Genomic DNA, 14,576 nt, shown 5'->3' with positions numbered 1-14,576 from the left:
TTCCTGTTAGCAATTGGTATTATGGATTTTAAGTTTATGGGAGGTAGCATGGGATCCGTAGTAGGTGAGAAAATCACCCGTTTGGTAGAATATGCTACTAATCAACTTTTACCTCTTATTCTCGTATGTTCGTCCGGAGGAGCGCGTATGCAAGAAGGAAGTTTGAGCTTGATGCAAATGGCTAAAATTTCTTCTGCTTTATATTATTATCAAACAATTCAAAAATTATTCTATGTATCGATACTTACATCTCCTACTACGGGTGGGGTGACAGCTAGTTTTGGCATGTTGGGGGATATCATTATTGGCGAACCAAACGCTTATATTGCATTTGCTGGTAAAAGAGTAATTGAACAAACATTGAATAAGACAGTGCCCGAAGATTCACAAGTAGCTGAATCTTTATTCAATAAGGGTTTAATTGATTCAATCGTACCGCGTAATCTTTTAAAGGGAGTTGTAACTGAGTTATTGCAATTCCATAATTTCTTTTCTTTGACTAAAAAGGAAAGAAATTATGGAATTGAAATACAAAATCAAAACATACAGGATCAAAGTAATAAAATAAAAGAATAATAAAAAAATACTAAGAATCATAAAAGGGTATATTCTGATATATATCGGCTTAGCTATAATCACTAGAATTCCTATATACTAAGTATAAAGATATAGGAATTCTAGTGATTATAGACTGTCTTTTTTAATAAAAATAAGAATAAAAATCGACAAAAATAAAAATAGATATAGTACAAATAGTAAATCGAGGTACCCTTATTTATGATAAACTTTCCTTCCATTTTTGTTCCTTTAGTGGGTCTAGTATTTCCGGCAATTGCAATGGCTTCTTTATTTCTTTATGTTCAAAAAAACAAGATTTTTTAGATACGGCGGTAAGTAGGGAAAAATATTATAGATCTTTTTTTTAGAGCTGGAAGCAATTGGATGAATTCCCCCTAAAGGTTTACATTTCAGTAGCGCCAGTTGATGAAAATTACTTTAGAAACAAGTAAAATTCTGGGGTTTTTTATTCCACAATTATTATTCTTAAAAAGAAAAAGAGGGGGTAATGAATATTTTAAAAAAAAGATCAAAAGAAGTACTGATCTATTCTATAACAGAGTCTCGAAAAATAAGCAATATCTTTTCAGCCTTTATCATTTTTTTAGGTTCATTGGGGTTATTGTTGGTTGCAATTTCCAGTTATCTCGGTATGGGTCTTTTCCTTTTTTCTCAGGAAATTAGTAATTTTCCATTTATTCCACAAGGGGCCGCGATGGCTTTTTATGGAATTGGGGGTCTCTTTATTAGTTTTTATTTGTGGTGGATTATTTTGTGGGATATTGGCGGTGGTTTTGATATCTTCGATAAAAAAAATAAAGAAGAAGTATGTTTTCTTCGTTGGGGATTTCCTGGAAAAAATCGTCGTATTATTCTCAAAATACCTATGAACGAGATTAAATCTATCAGAATAATAACAGGAGTTCAAGAACGAAGTATTTTGACTCGTACTCTTACTTATGAGAGTCTCGTTTATATGGAAACAATAGAACAGGGGTTTATTCCCTTGACTCGTATTGAAGATAATTTGACTCCACTAGAAATTGCAAATAGAGCTGGCGAATTATCTTTTTTTTTAGGTGTACCGCTTCTTTATTGATGAAAATTGGACTTAACTAGAAATAAAATTGCACAAAAAGTTTCAGAATTGTCCTATTTATTTAGTGTACCGATTGAAATATTTTGAAAAAAAACTGTTTTTTGCAAAATATTTCAATTTTTATTTTTATAGATGGGACATTTTTTGATTTCGAAATTTGAATATTATAGTCATAACTCGAAGTGCTCCTTGGTGTATTTCTAAAAAGAATCCTTTTTTCTTCGAATCTTAGCAATTAATATCCTTTCGAAACAATATTTTTTTCTTCATTGGATTGGAATTGACTGTGAATTCTTTCGATTTCTTATTCGATTTATGTATTCTTTTTTCTCAATTAAAGAAGGCAAAGGCTAACTTCCGAAGTTTAAGTAAAAAAAAATGATAAAATACAATCTAAATTTATCTAGAAGCTCTATAACTTGTAATGAAGCTTATACTTGATAGAAAAGTTATTATCATATAGAGTTGACGAAAGAGATGAAGTTAAGTTCATTAAAGACGAAAAATGAAAAAAAAAAAAAGCATTCCCCTTCTATATCTTACATCTATAGTCTTTTTGCCCTGGTGTATCTCTTTCACATTTAAGAAAAGTCTGGAATCTTGGTTTATTAATTGGTGGAATACTAGTCAATCCGAAATTTTCTTGAATGATATTAAAGAAAAGAGTATTCTAAACAAATTCATAGAATTAGAGGAACTGTTTTTCTTAGATGACATGTTAAAGGAATGTCCGAAAACATATATACAAAACCTTCGTACTGGAATTTATAAAGAAACAATCCAATTAATCAAAACACACAATGAAGATCGTATGAATACGATTTTGCACTTCTCCACAAATATAATTTGTTTCTTTATTCTAAGCGGTTATTCTATTCTTGGTAATCAAGAACTTGTTCTTATTAACTCTTTGGTTCGAGAATTTATATATAATTTAAGTGACACAATAAAAGCTTTTTCTATTCTTTTATTAACTGATTTATGTATAGGATTCCATTCAACCCATGGGTGGGAACTACTTTTTGGCTTCGTTTATAAAGATTTTGGATTTGCTCAAAATGATCAAATTATATCCGGTCTTGTGTCCACTTTTCCAGTCATTTTAGATACAATTTTAAAATATTGGATTTTCCGTTATTTAAATCGCATATCTCCATCACTTGTAGTGATTTATCATTCAATGAATGATTGACAGAAAAACCGATTTACTTCAATGAATTTCAAGTTTTTATCTAAAAAAGATAATTTTTCATTTTCCCCTCTTTAAAAAAAAGTTAAATAAAAAAGGGGTTCCCACCTTGGATAGGGAACTATGCGAGTGACCTACCTAATCTTATTGTAGAAATTTTCAGGATCAATGATTAGACCATGCAAACTAGAAATGCTTTTTCTTGTATAAAGGAAGGGATTACCCGATCCATTTCTATATCGGTCATGATATATATAATAATTCGAGCACCCTTTTCAAATGCATATCCAATTTTTGCACAGCAGGGTTATGAAAATCCCCGAGAAGCAACCGGTCGTATTGTCTGTGCCAATTGCCATTTAGCTAATAAGCCCGTGGATATTGAGGTTCCACAAGCGGTACTTCCTGATACTGTATTTGAAGCAGTTGTTCGAATTCCTTATGATATGCAAGTGAAACAAGTTCTAGCTAATGGTAAAAAGGGAACTTTGAATGTGGGGGCTGTTCTTATTTTACCGGAAGGTTTTGAATTGGCACCCCCCGATCGTATTTCGCCTGAGATTAAAGAGAAGATAGGCAATCTGTCTTTTCAAAACTATCGCCCTACAAAAAAAAATATTCTTGTAGTAGGCCCTGTTCCTGGTCAGAAATATAATGAAATCACGTTTCCTATTCTTTCCCCGGATCCCGCTAGTAAAAGAGATATTCATTTCTTAAAATATCCTATATATGTAGGCGGGAACAGGGGAAGGGGCCAGATTTATCTTGACGGGAGCAAGAGTAATAATAATGTTTATAATGCTACAGCAGCAGGTATAGTCAAAAAAATCATACGAAAAGAAAAAGGGGGATACGAAATCACTATAGTAGATGCATTAGATGAGCGTGAAGTGATTGATATTATACCTCCAGGACCAGAACTTCTTGTTTCAGAAGGTGAATCTATCAAACTTGATCAGCCATTAACAAGTAATCCTAATGTCGGTGGATTTGGTCAGGGGGATGCGGAAATAGTACTTCAAGATCCATTACGTGTTCAAGGTCTCTTGTTCTTCTTGGCATCTATTATTTTAGCACAAATCTTTTTAGTTCTTAAGAAGAAACAATTTGAGAAGGTTCAATTGTTCGAAATGAATTTTTAGTTCCGCGTATTTATCAACATATTAAACTCGTAAAAATAACTCAATTTTTTTGATAATTTTTGTAATTATATTCTGTATAATATCTGTATAATAGAAAATATATATATATATTCAAATATCGAAAAGTTACTCTAAGGGGGATTCTTTGTTTTTTCTTTTTTTTTTTTTTCTTTGTCCTTTCCTAGAGTCCGATTCCTATTCCTTCTTGTTTGTGTTGAAATAGAAATATTCTAAAAATATCAATAAAATACTATTTTTGAATCCCTTCCTGAAAAATCCTATATCTTAGTTTCTCTTTTTTCCAACTTAGAATCTTTCTGCCAGATAATCTTTTATGGTATATAAATAATATGTAAAATAATATGTAGTGAACAAATAAAAAAAAAAGAATGAAATGGAATTTTTTGAAACATCGGAAGAAGTAGTCATTTATATGAAAAAAAATTAGAATTCTTAAGAACTCAAGGGGGATCCACTTGCATTCGTCAAAGAAAGAGTGGATCCCTGTTCAGTTCTTACACTTTCATTTCAAAAACCCAAATAGAATACGATTACTACAGAGATGAGCCCAATCCGGAATATGAACCATAAAAGAAAATACCAATTAAACCGATCACAGTAATACCAGTTACAGTACCTATTATCCAAAGAGGAATTCTTCCAGTAGTATCGGCCATTTATCCCACTTTCCTCCACATTTAATCACGTAGTCAGTCATGCTAAAGACATTAACAAACAGTCATAGATAATTATGAAATGATATCCTTCCGAATGGGATAAAAGAATTCTTAATATATATATTATTGACTATTCCTATTTCTTCTATTAATTCTAATTAATTGAAGAAATAATTTGAAAATAAAACAGCAAGTACAAAAATAAGTAATAACCCCCAGTAGAGACTGGTACGATTCAATTCAACATTTTGTTCATTTGGGTTTGATTGTGTCATAGCTCTATAATTCAAATTAAGTTTATCGTTGGATGAATTGCATTGCTGATATTGATCCCAAAAAAGAAACAGTGGGTACCGCTAGTCCGTGAACAGCTAGCCATCGTACTGTAAAAATTGGATAGGTCCTATCTATAGTCATTGGAGCCTCCTAAAAAGATCTACTAAATTCATCAAGTTGTTCCAAAGGATCAAAACGGCCAGTTATTAATGGAATTCCTTGTCGGTTCTCTGTAAAATACTCGTTTGGGCGGGGACTTCCAAATACATCGTAAGCTAGACCTGTACTGACAAATAACCAACCTGCAATGAATAGGGAGGGTATAGTAATGCTATGAATAATCCAGTATCGGATACTGGTAATAATATCAGCAAAAGAACGTTCTCCTGTGCTTCCAGACATCTTGAACTCCACATATTCTTGTACAGTCAAAAGGGGGGGATCGAGTCCATAAAAGACGAGATCAGTAAGGCGAAATTTACTGAAATAGAATCCTTGTTAGATCGTCCATTTTGTACCAACGGTGTCTTTTGAGTATACCGAATCAGTATAGCTATCCTTCTTCTAACAGAGCAATGAAATTTCACAATCAGTGTAAAATTTTAGTACTAGATTTTTTTCTTCTTTTTTCATTGATTGTCTCTATGTAGTCAAAAATCCGATAGAAAATTTTGCAAAGTTTGGGTATATAAAAATTTTTTTTATATTAAATTTTTAGAGTAATAGTATAAAAGGAAGGTTCTTAACATTTCAAATTATTAGTTTTGGATTAGAAACTAAAGATCCATTAAAATCGGAATATGAGAAAAGGGTTTCTAATAATTAATAAAGTAGATAATTCATAAAGTAGATTTTCTATTTTAATAATTCAATTATTGCCAAATCAATAAATATATTTTTTGTGGTTGTTGAAGATCTTTTTTTCTATTTTCTTCTACATTAATTCAAAGTGAAATAAAATGAAATAACAGAGTTATTATTCTTTGTTTGAATATTCATAATTTTTCTTTTCTTTTTCCAATATAAACAGAATTCTATTGGATATCTATAGAATAATACTAAATATTTTCATTAGATCAGTTTACTTAATTCCTGAGTTGATTAAGAAGTATGTTGATTTGAAATCACAGGATGGGTAGATGTAACAGATGAGGAATTTATTTCTAAATTATGTTACTCTATTTCTTTTTTTTTTTTTCGTCTCTAATAATTGAATTTATTGAGGAATTGCCAATTTTGAATTGTATCTTTCAAGTAGGATTTTTTATCTTCTTTTTTCTCTCAAAAATGGAAATTTAGGGAAGTGCTTTATAAACATATGTATAAAAAGAACGAACATATTTCATTTAGTTTCTATATGCCCACTATCACTAGTTATTTCGGTTTTTTACTATCGGTTTTAATTATAACCTCGTCTCTATTTATTGGTCTTAGTAAAATACGACTTATTTGATTTGTAATTTTGAGAGGAATAGTAAATTTTGGTATAAGACATTCTAGAATTCCTTACTATGTCAATTTACAATTCTCGATCGTTGAGATTTATGATCAATACAGATTTATGTTTAAGGCTAGATATTATATTACCTTTCTTTTTACTTTTCGAACAAATAAAAATGATTGAAGTTTTTCTATTTGGAATCGTGTTAGGTTTAATTCCTATTACTTTGGCTGGATTATTTGTAACTGCATATTTACAATACCGACGAGGTGATCAGTTGGATCTTTGATTCATTAATGTCTCTTTTTTTGTGATTCCCTATTTATTTAGTTTAATCCTAATCGACAAGGATAAAATTCAGACTTTCTTTTGAATGTTCAATTATTTCAGTGTAATTATCAGGCGAATAATACTAGAATCACGCTCTGTAGGATTTGAACCTACGACATCGGGTTTTGGAGACCCGCGTTCTGCCGAACTGAACTAAGAGCGTTTTGTTTTCATAAAATTATATGATCCAAATCCATTTTGCATATAGATATTCAGTATGTATGTTCAATTGGAATTCGTCTTCACAGGTTCCCGGTTTATTGCTCATCTCATAGAATATGGAATATTATAGAATACGGAATATCATAGAATAAGTAATTGTTAGGGATAGGGATGACAGGATTTGAACCCGTGACATTTTGTACCCAAAACAAACGCGCTACCAAGCTGCGCTACATCCCTTTTCCATTTGTTTATAGTGTTATTGTAAAGAATCTTTGTCTTGTTTTCCACATTTTTCTCTGTTGATATATATCAACAGAGAAAAAATACTTAAATAATAAAAAGAAAGGAGGATTTGAAATGCGAGATCTAAAAACATATCTTTCCGTGGCACCAGTAGTAAGTACTTTATGGTTCGGGGCTTTGGCGGGTCTATTGATAGAGATCAATCGTTTTTTTCCAGATGCATTGATATTCCCCTTTTTTTAATTTTAGTTATTGACACGGGAAGGGGTGAAGAAGATGAAAGGTCCAATTATATATTAAATATGTGTAATTAACCTACTCTTCTTTTTTTTTTTTTTAGGAAAGATAAAGACGAAAGATTAAATTGGCCTCATTGAAATTCGGAGTGACACTCGGGATCGGGATCTGGTCCAGGCTTCAATGGAATTGAATTATTAATTCAATTCCTATGAAAAAGAAAGTGAAAGCAGAAATCCATAGGTTGGGGCAACAATATCATAAAAAATACTTTAAAAAAACGAAAATACTGGCAATTTGAAACGAAATATAGTTACAGATCCTTGTATTCTTTTTGTACTAGATTCAATTAAATTGGAACGAAATCTTTCATAATTTTTCGAATTCTTCTTTTTTATCTTATCTTAGTTGTTTTCATCTTTTTCTTAGATTCTTAGATTCGAATCCGAAAAGAGTTATAAGTGAATTAAAAACCCAAAGGAGGGTCATGTCCAAGGGTAAAGATATCCGAGTAAGTGTTCTTTTGGAAGGTACTGGTTGTGATAAAAAGAGTCTAAATAAGGAATAAAGCGGTATTTCTAGATAGATTACTAACAAGAATCGACACAATACGCCTAGTCGATTGGAATTGAGAAAATGATGTCCCCGTCGTTATATAACAACATATGCTAAAGAAGAAAAAAAATACAAATCCTTTATTATAATTATATTTATTTAAATCAATGTTATTTTTGGAATAGGAATAAATAAACTATGGAAAAACCTAAGCGACTCTTTATTAAATCCAAGCGATCTTTTCGTAGACGTTTGCCCCCGATTCAATCGGGGGACCGAATTGATTATAAAAACATGGGTTTAATTTGTCGATTTATTAGTGAACAAGGAAAAATATTATCTAGACGTGTAAATAGATTGACCTTAAAACAACAACGATTAATTACTGTTGCTATAAAACAAGCTCGTATTTTATCTTCGTTACCTTTTCTTAATAACGAAAAACAATTTGAAAAAAGCGAGTCGACTGCTAAAATTACTCCTTTAAGAAAAAAAAATAGAAATTAAAAATTCGAAATCCAATTTGAATTTAGATTCGAATTAAACATGGATTGATGTTTTGTTCAAAATTAGGATAATTCCATTTGATTTTTTTGTTGGAATAAAAAAGATAATAGGTAACGAAGAATAATTTTTTAAGCATGGTTGTTTATTTTGATAGCTTTATCGTATGATAAAGCTATCAAAATAAACAAATTTCTAGTCTATACCTTCCTGCAGTAAATAAGGGGTTTTAAGTTTTTATGATATTATCGGCAATCATAAAAAGACAATTCTCTTTTAATATAGCAATTTGTGCAACTATTTTACGATTAAGAAGCAATTGCTTGGTGTATAGACTATTCATTAAATTATTATAAATATAAGATACTTTTTGATTCTCGCGAATTACTGCATTTATTCGACTAATCCATAAACCACGAAAATCTCTTTTTTTCCTATCTCTATCCCGATGAGCCGAAACTAAAGCTTTCAATTTCTGTTGAGTAATAGTTCGGGTAAGTCTTGAATGAGCTCCGCGAAAACTTGATACGAATAAACGAATTTTTGTCCTCCGTTTGTGAGCTATATATCCTCGTTTAATTCTGGTCATTTAATAAATGATATTTTCAGGAATAACTTTTTCATTTTTCAGTTATTCTTTTTTTCTTCCTAGTCTATTAATAACAAAAATGGATTCTTCCGATGTATAAAAAAAAATTCCAACGGCTCTTGCTACTATAACCGCCCCAACCACGATTTTTTATATTAAACATTTAACCTCAAAATCAGAAATTGTATAGATACTAGATATCAAATAAAATAAAAATAGTAAATGAAATAGGACACATATTTTTATAATGAATTGGTGGGTTCCTTCGTTTCTATGATTTTTTTTAGAAATGACCAGGTCCTCTCTATACACCGGAGCCTTTTTATTTTCATTTTTGATTCATTTAATGAATGTTATTGTTAACTTGTACAGTTCACACTCTGTGGCTCTACCCATGCAATATTGAGTAAGTAGGTTTTTTCACAACCAAATCTAATTCTATAGTAACGGTATTTAATTATGAAAATTTGCTGGGTAGCTGACCCTCTTATTCCATTCTTACAAAATCCATCAAAATACATTCATTAAGGACATACTTTATTTTTAATTGAAATAGTATTTTCTCCGCTTAACGGGTAACTTTTTTTTGTTACCGATGGGAAAGTCCTTCTCATATGAAATTGCAAATGTGTATTATTGGTTTTGCACCAATCGAAACCATAAATTTTATACAAGATAGAAGAATGTAAAGAATTATATAATTATATAGAAAAGAATTATATATTAAGTTAAGATAGTGTGAATGTAGTTTTTGCATTCACACTATCTTAACTGATTACCAATACTGAAAAATTTTAATTTGTTTTTTCTTAGTATTTAAGCTGAACGAGTCGCACATACACCCTGGTACACGTTCCTCGACGTTGAGGGCATCCCCGAAGAGCTGGGGATTTTGTGACGTTTCGGATTGGCTGTCTTGTGTTTCTAATAAGTTGTTTCATAGTTGGCATGGTAAGTCGTACTATATATATCTATATTTTTGTATAATGAGCAGGTTTAGATCTATCCTAACCGTGAATTACTTATATTCTATATTCCTTATTTATAGCCTATATTAATTATATATACTATATTAATAGATTAACTCTTAGAGATTTTATTTTAAAATGTAAAGTAAGATAGAGTAAAAAATTAAATTTCCAATCTTGTATTTAATTAGAATAACCTTTGCCACCAATTTTTTATTCAACTGCTACAAGATCTACAATTCCATGAGCTTGGGCTTCTGCTGCTGACATAAAAACATCCCTTTCCATGTCTTCCGATATAACCCATAAAGGTTTGCCCGTTCTTTGTACATAAACCCTTGTGATAGTTTCACGCATTTTCAGTAGCTCTTCCGCTTCCAGGACAAATTCTCCCGCTTGTGCCTCATAAAAAGAACTAGCAGGTTGGTGGATCATTACCCTGATTATATCACTTAAGTAGTATTTCCCTTATCTTGATAAATCTTTTTAGAATTCTTTTTACTATATTGGTAGATTGCTAAAGATTGTCTTTATTCCCAAAATAAAGGTAACAGAAAAGGGACAAAGACAAATAAGATAAAGGGCAAAAAGTATATTCAATAACCGTACAAGCATTTTCTGCGTATTGATGCATACGGCTTTTGTACTTATGCAATTCATTTTTTCCTCTATGGATAGAGTAGAGTATTTTCTTCGATGAATTTTGTTTCTACATTTACAAATTTCTTTTTTTCTATCAAAGAAAAAAGAAGTACAAAATCTACTAGGTCTTTTGGATCCGGATCCTTAAATAATAAACAATAGAATAACCAACTTTCTTTTTGAATCTATTTTTAAATACTACGATGGTTCCGTTGTTTTTTATATCATTTTGGTATTCAACAATCCAAAAGTTTCTTTTTTTTTTCATATATTAAGTTTTCTTCTGATTCAAATAAAAATTGTTACAAGCTTTCTGGTATGAAAAAAAACAAAAAAGTATGCGACACTACTAAAATGAAACTAGGTTTCTTATAGATCAGATAAAATGGAAAATACCCTCTTTTTCATACTACTCTTTCTATATATAATTAAATGATTCAAAAAAATTGCATATGGAATTCAAAATACCATGCTATTATTACTTTGGTTTTTATGGCGAAGGTATAGTATATATAGATAGATATCTATTCTATATATTCTCAAAGAAAAGAATCATTGGCGCCAAGCGTGAGGAAATGCAAGACGTTTGGTAATTGTGCCTCCTGCCAAAAGAAAGGATCCCATTGAAGCAGCTAATCCCAGACATACTGTCTGTACATCTGGTTGTACAAATTGCATAGTATCATAAATAGCTATTCCAGGTATTACCCACCCCCCCGGAGAGTTTATAAACAGAGACAATTCTTTATTCTCTTTCTCTATGCTCAGATATATCATAATACTAATAAGTTGATTCGATATTTCACTATCAACATCTTGACCTAAAAAAAGTAATCTTTCTCGATAAAGTCGATTGATTAGGATTCCATTTTTTCCTTAAAAGCCGTACATGCACCTTTTGATGCATACAGTTCATCAAAAATTATATAAGCAAAAAAGGAATCAATGTGTCGATTTTAATCTTTCTCTTTTTCTAATGGATTTCTTCGAACTAAAAAAAAAGAAGAATATACTTAATTTAGTGAACTATCTTCTCATTGATGTATTGCTTTCATCGAGATCGAAGCCGAATCACAATGTAATTTTCTTGTTTCTGAATGGACTTTTTCAATTCTTTTAGGTTTCTTTTCTACTCTGAGTAAAGATCTGCCCGATTTGGATTTGCACATATAGAACAAATAGTCCAAAACTATGTATTTTTGTTAGAACTTCTTCCTTTTCTGAATTTATTAATGTTTTTTGTAAAATACAATATATAGATATGATAGAAGTAGTGATCGTAGAAATATTACCAATTGGTTTTTTCTACACAGAGCCTGGGTACTTGATTTTATTGGTCCAATTAAGCCAACCATAAATTATTCATAATTTCGAGTAATAATCTGGAAATTTTATCTAAAAATGAAAAAATCGATAGAATAGTACTTCATTACACTTCACGCTCCCCATTTTTTTATCTTTATGATTTCATCATTCTCTTTTGGGGGTGAAAGCGGGGATATCTCGATCGGGGGAGAGAAAACGGGTAAATCCCATATAACCTACTATATCTGACAAGTCGCACTATATATCAACCCAAGATGCATCTTTATCCCCGGGGGTTCGAAAGGGTACTCTTGGAACACCAATGGGCATAAAATGGACAAATAATAAAGTCATATATCTCACTTTAGTGTGGAAACGTAAGAATTAGCTTATCGTGTTAAAAAAGATTTACTTGATTTTATATTAATATTGCTTTTTTTTATAAAAAAGAAGACTAAATAAAGTCGAGTTGTTATAAATGGGTCATTGGGGTGATAAGCGAATATGTCTGCATTTACTTATTTAAATAGTCATAGAGAAAGTTGTCAACCCCTTTCGTCTCCCCACCATTGCGTATTGTTACTTATCCGGTATAGAATAAATCTGTTTCTTTGATTTCGACAAATATGATTGTTCCATTTTCCAAGAGAATCTACTGAAAGGCTATATTCATTTTTTTCCAGTGCAATAAAGTTACATAGTGTCTATTTTTTGTTGAAGGGGTATTTTTTCATGGGTTTACCTTGGTATCGTGTTCATACTGTTGTTTTAAATGATCCGGGCCGTTTGCTTTCTGTTCATATAATGCACACAGCTCTAGTTGCTGGTTGGGCCGGTTCGATGGCTCTATATGAATTAGCAGTTTTTGATCCCTCTGATCCTGTTCTTGATCCAATGTGGAGACAGGGTATGTTCGTTATACCTTTCATGACTCGTTTAGGAATAACTAATTCGTGGGGCGGTTGGAATATCACAGGAGGGGCTATAACGAATCCGGGTATTTGGAGTTACGAAGGTGTGGCCGGAGCACATATAGTGTTTTCAGGCTTGTGCTTTTTAGCGGCTATTTGGCATTGGGTTTATTGGGATCTAGAAATCTTTTGTGATGAACGTACTGGAAAACCTTCTTTGGATTTGCCAAAAATTTTTGGAATTCATTTATTTCTTGCAGGGGTGGCTTGTTTTGGTTTTGGCGCATTTCATGTAACAGGATTGTATGGTCCCGGAATATGGGTGTCTGATCCTTATGGACTAACTGGAAGGATACAATCCGTAAATCCCGCGTGGGGTGTGGAAGGTTTTGATCCTTTTGTTCCGGGGGGGATAGCTTCTCATCATATTGCGGCAGGAACGTTGGGCATATTAGCGGGTCTTTTCCATCTTAGTGTGCGTCCACCCCAACGTCTGTATAAAGGATTACGTATGGGAAATATTGAAACTGTCCTTTCTAGCAGTATTGCTGCTGTCTTTTTTGCAGCTTTTGTCGTTGCTGGAACTATGTGGTATGGTTCAGCAACAACCCCCATTGAATTATTTGGTCCTACTCGGTATCAATGGGATCAGGGATACTTCCAGCAAGAAATATATCGAAGAGTTGGTGCTGGGCTAGCCGAAAATCAAAATTTATCAGAAGCTTGGTCTAAAATTCCTGAAAAATTAGCTTTTTATGATTACATCGGAAATAATCCAGCAAAAGGGGGGTTATTTAGAGCTGGTTCAATGGACAATGGAGATGGAATAGCCGTCGGTTGGTTAGGACATCCCATTTTTCGAGATAAAGAAGGACATGAGCTTTTTGTACGTCGTATGCCTACTTTTTTTGAAACATTTCCAGTTGTTTTAGTAGATGGGGACGGAATTGTTAGAGCCGATGTTCCTTTTCGAAGAGCAGAATCGAAATATAGTGTCGAACAAGTAGGTGTAACTGTTGAGTTCTATGGTGGTGAGCTTAATGGAGTAAGTTATAGTGATCCCGCTACTGTGAAAAAATATGCTAGACGTGCTCAATTGGGGGAAATTTTTGAATTAGATCGTGCTACTTTGAAATCAGATGGTGTTTTTCGTAGCAGTCCAAGGGGTTGGTTTACTTTTGGGCATGCTTCATTTGCTCTGCTATTCTTTTTCGGGCACATTTGGCATGGTTCTAGAACTTTGTTCAGAGATGTTTTTGCTGGTATCGACCCAGATTTAGATGCTCAAGTAGAATTTGGAGCATTCCAAAAACTTGGAGATCCAACTACAAGAAGACAGGTAGTATAACATTCTTTTGTTCTTTTCTACTTTTTTATAATTTTGAATTTCATATAAAGAACTAGATAAATCTTGATTGGAATCATTGCATTTATTCTTTTTTTTCTTTTCGAAAAGAGCCCCACCCCAAGAAACAGGTATGAAAGCTATAATTGTAAACCACGATTAAATTTATGGAAGCTTTGGTTTATACATTCCTCTTAGTCTCAACTTTAGGAATTATTTTTTTCGCGATTTTTTTTAGAGAACCTCCTAAAGTTCCGACGAAAAAGGTCAAATAATTTTTTATTATCTTAATTGAAGTAATGAGCCCCCAATAGGGAGGGCGCATTACTTCAACTAGTCCCCATGTTCTTCAAATGGATCTCTTAGTTGTTGGGAGGGTTGCCCAAAGGCAGTATATAAG

General features: G+C 32.0%; 2 non-coding genes across 2 annotated transcripts; both read right to left on the bottom strand.

Moving 5' to 3' along the window:
• Positions 1-6,801: 6,801 nt before the first annotated feature.
• Positions 6,802-6,875, bottom strand: TRNAW-CCA (transfer RNA tryptophan (anticodon CCA)). The gene has a single exon. It is a non-coding gene; the product is annotated as a tRNA-Trp (tRNA).
• A 165-nt stretch (positions 6,876-7,040) lies between these two features.
• Positions 7,041-7,114, bottom strand: TRNAP-UGG (transfer RNA proline (anticodon UGG)). The gene has a single exon. It is a non-coding gene; the product is annotated as a tRNA-Pro (tRNA).
• Positions 7,115-14,576: the final 7,462 nt, after the last annotated feature.

Source organism: Vigna unguiculata, unplaced genomic scaffold (genome assembly GCF_037176805.1).
Source record: "Vigna unguiculata cultivar grain cowpea cultivar isolate G323 ecotype 2 unplaced genomic scaffold, ASM3717680v1 ptg000146l, whole genome shotgun sequence".
NCBI classification, from domain to species: Eukaryota; Viridiplantae; Streptophyta; class Magnoliopsida; order Fabales; family Fabaceae; genus Vigna; species Vigna unguiculata.
The sequence above is the reverse complement of the archived record's forward strand: the minus strand, read 5'-3'. Positions and strand labels throughout refer to the sequence as shown.